The following is a 6000-nucleotide window of genomic DNA, read 5'->3' on the forward strand; positions in this document are numbered from 1 at the left end:
TATGAGTTCTCAAACTGTCCTATGTTTGTCCCCATTCTACAGATGAGAAAACTGAGTCTGAAAGTAATTAAGCAATCTGGCTTAATAACTGCACACTTTACCTGCCCTATGAGTTCTCAAACTGTCCTATGTTTGTCCCCAATCTACAGATGAGAAAACTGAGTCTGAAAGTAATTAAGCAATCTGGCTACAGTCCTAATTTAGAACTCACATATTTAATGGCTAAAAGACTCACAGTAGGGTTGAGAAGTCAATTCACATGCTGAAATCCAAGTGCGAGATCACAGTGCTATGGTTAAGGCAGTGGTAATAAGGATGGAGCCAAATGGGCAGATTCAGATACAGAGGAGAGTGAATCAGGACTTTATTGCAGGGGGAGAGGGAGACAGTCCCTGAAGAAGCCCTGGACTCCAGATTGGGCAGCGAGGGACCATTAAGCAAGAGCAAGAAAACATAGTTGTAACATCGGGAGGGTGAAGTAAGCCATAATGAAACCATTTAGGACGTTTAGGATGCACCTGCACCAACAGAATATTATCCATGCAAAGTTGTACGACGTGTAGCAGAGTAGGCTGAAGGGAAGCAAAATGGCATGTGCTGGCGCTATTCCCCAAAGTATACCGGCAGAGCTAGTCTACAAAGCGAACGGCAAGAAATAAGGGGCTTGTACACCGGCATAGGCAAAGACTTCTTGGAAAAAGAGCCCAGAAGCACAGGCAATCAAAACCAAAATGGACAAATGGGGTTACACCAAGCTGAGTAGCTTCTGTGCTGCAAAACACTCAGCAAAGAGATAACTGACAAAATGGGAGAAAATATTTGCAAACTATGCAACCAATAAAGGTTTAATATCCAGAATCTGTAAAGAGCTCAAAAAACTCAACAACGACAAAACAAACAATCCAGTTAAGAAATGGGCAATGGGCTTAGACATTTTTCCAGAAAGGTAATTCAAATGGCCAACAGAAAATGAAAAATGAAGAAATGCTCAGCATCACTAGCCATCAGGGAAATGCAAAACAAAACCACAAAGAAGTTTCACCTCACCCCAGTGAGAATGGCTGTCATACAGAAATCAACAAACAACAAATGTGGTGAGGGTGTGGGGAAAAAGACAACCTAATCCACTGTTGGTGAGAATGTAAACTGGTACAGTCACTGTGGAAGACAGAATGGAGATACCTCAGAAATCTGAATATAGACCCAGCCATCCCACTCCTGGGAATTTACCCAAGGGAAATGAAACCAGCATATGAAAGAGTGATCTGTACCCCCGTGTTTATTGCAGGTCAATTCACAATAACTAAGATACAGAATCGACCTAGATGTCCAGCATCTGAAGACTGGATAAATTATGGCATATATACACAATGGAATACTACATAGCAGTAAGGAAAAAAAAAAAAAGGAAAGAAATCCTGTCATTTGCAACAAAATGGATGCAACTGGAAACCATTATATATAGTAAAATAAGCCAATCTCAAAGACAAATACTATTTCTCTCTGATCTGTGGTAACTAATAGAGTACCTAAAAGGTTATCTATAGATGTAAAATTTACACTTCGAGAAGTGATATTTTTTAAGAGATTTATTTATTTATTTGTTTAGAAAGTCAGAGTTAGAGAGAGAGAGAAGGAGAGGCAGAGAGAGAAAGAGAGAGGTCTTCCATCCACTGGTTCACTCCCCAATTGGCTGCAATGGCCAGAGCTGTGCCGATTTGAAGCCAGGAGCAGGAGCTTCCTCCAGGTCTTCCCATGCAGGTGCCAGTGCCCATATGGGATGCCGGCACCTCACGTAGCAGCTTCACCCACTACACCACAGCACTGGCCCCAAGAAGTGATGATTTTGAATAGCCCTTGTCTTGACTATTGAAGAATAGTGCTTTTTTTTTTTTTTTAATCTTCATACTATTTGTCGAACTCTTCACTTAGTGTAGGGTTAATTTATGAGTATAAAGTTAACTGAAAGTAGATCCTTGTGAAAAATAAGAATGGGAATGGGAGAGGGAGGAGGAGGATGGGTGGGAGTGTGTGCTGGGAAGTACCACTAGGTTCCTGAATCTGTATGTATGAAATACATGAAATTTGTATTCCTTAAGTAAAATTTAAAAAACAAAGACAGAATTTAGAGATGGAAATGGAAAATTTAGCATTTAAGGCATGGGCCAAGGAAGTCCAAACAGGAATCCAAGGTAGAAGGAAAACGATGAGAAGGAGTTATTTCAGAATCTAAGCACATGGAGCAGGTCAACACTGTTTGTTATTCCAGCCATTGAACTGGTAACACTATACCTCTTGCTTTGGAATCTGGAGCTCCTATGATACTGCAGGCTACTACTGGAAACATGTGAACCCTAGCTCCAGTATTTCTTATAGGATTGAATTGGAGGCATCAGTCAGAACTCTCAGGTTCCAGCATATAAAAAAAGAGAGGTATGTGTGTATGCATGCATTGTCCAGCTCTGTCTACTATTAAGTACAGAAGCAATTATATCACAGAAACTAAAAACACACTTGACATCTAGATGTAAATACCCCTTCCCAGTTAAAGGAACCAAGGACATGATCTTAAAATCCTAAAGAAGTCAAAAGATTTAGAGCTGGGCTGGCGCTGTGACATAGAGGTTTGAGCCATAATCAGCATCTCATATGGGCACTGCTTCACGTCCCAGATGCTCCACTTCTCATCCAGCCCCATGCTAATGCACCTGAGAAAGCAACGGAAGATGGCCCAAGTGCTTGAGCCCCTGGACCCGAGTAGGATAAGTGGATGAAGCTCTTGATTCCTGGCTTTGGTCTGGCCCAGTTCTGGCTGTTGCAGCCATTTGGAGAGTGAACCAGCAGATGGAAGCTCTCTCTCTTTCTCTCTCTCTCTCTGCTTCTGCACCTCCCTCTTTATAACTCTGCCTTTCATATGAAAATAAATTTAATGTTTAAAAAAAGAATATTGTTGCTAATAAATGAAGTATCCAAGGATAGAACACACAAATGAACACTCAAAAATTAGCTGTAATGCTACACATAAGCTGTGAACAATTAGAAAGGACATCGGGGCCAGTGCTGTGGCATAGCGGGTAAAGACACTGCCTGCAGTGCTGGCACTCCATATAGGGCGGCCGGCCACTCCTCTTCTGATCCAGCTTTCGGCTGTGGCCTGGGAAAGCAGTGGAAGATGGCCCAAGTGCTTGAGCACCTGATCCATGTGGGAGACATGGAAGAAGCTCCTTGCTTCTCGCTTCAGCCTGGCCCAGCTCTGGCCCTTGTGGCCATCTGGCAAGTGAACCAGCAGATGGAAGACCTTTCTCTGTCTCTCCCTCTGTTTGTCTGTAACACTACCTCTCAAATAAATAAATAAATCTTTAAAAAAAAAAAAGATTAAGGTCAAGAACATGAAATAGGGGCCAGCACTGTGGCATAGCAGATAAAGCCACCACCTGCAGTGCCGGCACCCCATATAGGCACCAGTTCGAGTCCCTGCCACTCCACTTCTGATCCAGCCCTCTGCTGTGGCCTGGGAAAGCAGTAGAAGATGGACCAAGTCTTTGGGTCCCTGCACCCATGTGGGAGACCCGGAAGCAGCTCCTGGTTCCTGGCTTTGGATGCGGCCATTGAGGGAGTGAACCAGCAGATGGATGACTTTCTCTCTCTGCCTCTCTGTAACTGCCTTTCAAATAAATAATCTTTAAAAAAATTTAAAAATAAAAATATAAAGGACATCAAGGGGCAGGCACTTGGCACTGTGGTTAGGTTACCACTTGGGATGTCCACATCGATGTCAGAGTGCCTAAGTTCAAGTCCCAGCTCCGTTTTCAATTCCCACTGCTGCGAGTGCATATTCCGGGAGGCAGTACGTGATAGCTCAAATGGTTGAGTTCCTGCTATCCATGTAGGAGGTGCAGATGGAGTTCCCAGTTCTGGGCTTCAGCCCGGCCCAGCCTAGCTGTTACAGGCATTTAGGGAATGAACCAGGAGGTGAAAGATATCTGTCTCTCTCTTTCTCTCTCTCTGCTTTTCAAGTAAGCAAATAAATTTAATTGAAAAATAAATAAAAAGGACATTAAGAAAATAATTACATTTATAATAGCATTAAAAAGAATAAAATATCTAGGAATAAAAACCAAAATGGTTCAGAATTTACATACTGAAAACTCTAACACAATCAAAGGAAATTAAAGAAGGCCTAAATAAATGAAAAAGTTCCACGTTCATGGATTAGAAAACATAATATTATAAAAATGGCACATTCCTCACAGCAATCTACAGATTCAATGCAATCCCCATCAAAATTTCAACATTTTTGCAAAACAGAAAAGTTGATATTGAAATCTATCAAATTGCAAAGGATCCACAAAGTTGAAGATTGTACCCTTCTGATTCCAAAACTTACCACAAAGTTACAGAAATCAAAATAGTGTGGGATTGGCATGAAAGGCATAATGAGTGCAACAGACTTAAGAGTTCAGAAATAAACCCATATTTCTAGCCAAATGATTTCCAACAAGGATGCCACAACTACTCAATGGGAAAACAGTATCTTTAACAAGCAGTGTTGGGAGAACTGGATATCCTCATGCAAAAGAATGAAATTGGACTCTAGGTCACATCATGCATAAAAATTAAAAATGGGTCAAAGACTTAAGAATTAAAGCTCTAAATTAAAAAGAATTAAAGCTCTAAAGCATAAATTTTCATGAACTTGGATTAGACAATGATTTCTTAGACTTGACACAGAAAAGTAAAAGCAACAAAAGAAAAAATAGATTAAACATTATACAATTTAAAAATTTTGTGTATCAAAGGACACTATCAAGAAAGTAAAAATACCACCTACAGAATGTGGGAAAATATTTGCAAATCAAACAACTGATAAGACTATGGTATCAAAACATATGTCAAGGGGCTTGCGCTGTGTCGCAGAGGGTTAACGCCCTGGTCTGAAGCACTGGCATCCCATATGGGCGCCAGGTTCTAGTCCTGGCTGCTCCACTTCTGATCCAGCTCTCTGCTGTGGCCTGGGAAAGCAGAAGATGGCCCAAGTGCTTGGGCCCCTGCACCCACGTGGGAGACCCTGAAGAAGCTTCTGGCTCCTGGCTTCGGATCAGTGCAGCTCCATCTGTTGCGGCCAATTGGGGAGTGAACCAGCGGATGGAAGACCTTTCTCTCTGTCTCTCCCTCCCTCTGCCTGTAACTCCACCTCTCAAATAAATAAACAAAATCTGAAAAGAGAAATTGGATAATGGGGCAGACACTTGGCTTTTTAGAGCCACCCCCTAGGGACACCTGCCCATGTTCTCAAGTCTCAAAGTCACTCATAAGTACACCCTCAGAAACAACAGCGATGAGTCAAGTGCTTGGGCCCTGCCACTAAAGGGGAGCCCAGATTGAGTTCCCAGCTCTTAGCTTCAGCCTGGCCCAACCCTGGGTGTTGCCGGCATTTGAGAAGTGAACCAAAGGGTCAGAGCTCGCTTGTGCTTGCTCTCTCTCTGCCTTCCAAATTACAAAAAAAGAAAAAGAAAAAGAAAAAGAAAAAGAAAAAGAAAAAGAAAAAGAAAAAAGAAAAAGAAAGAAGGAGGGAGGGAGGGAGGGAGGGAGAGAGGGAGGGAGGGAGGGAGGGAGGGAGGGAGGGAGGGAGGGAAGAGAAGAAAGAAAGAAAGAAAGAAAGAAAGAAAGAAAGAAAGAAAGAAAGAAAGAAAGAAGGGGAGGGAGGGAGGGAGGGAGGGAGGGAGGGAGGGAGGGAGGGAGGGAGGGAGGGAAAGAAGAAAGAAAGAAAGAAAGAAAAGAAAGAAAAGAAAGAAAGAAAGAAAGAAAGAAAGAAAGAAAGAAAGAAAGAAAGAAAGAAGGGAGGGAGGGAGGGAGGGAGGGAGGGAGGGAGGGAGGGAAGAAAGAAAGAAAGAAGAAAGAAAGAAAGAAAGAAAGAAAGAAAGAAAGAAAGAAAGAAAAGAAAAGGGAAAAAGATACTCGGGGGGGGGGGGGGGAAAAGAAAGAAGGGAGGGAGGGAGG

This window comes from Oryctolagus cuniculus, chromosome 12, assembly GCF_964237555.1.
Source record: "Oryctolagus cuniculus chromosome 12, mOryCun1.1, whole genome shotgun sequence".
Lineage (NCBI taxonomy): Eukaryota > Metazoa > Chordata > Mammalia > Lagomorpha > Leporidae > Oryctolagus > Oryctolagus cuniculus.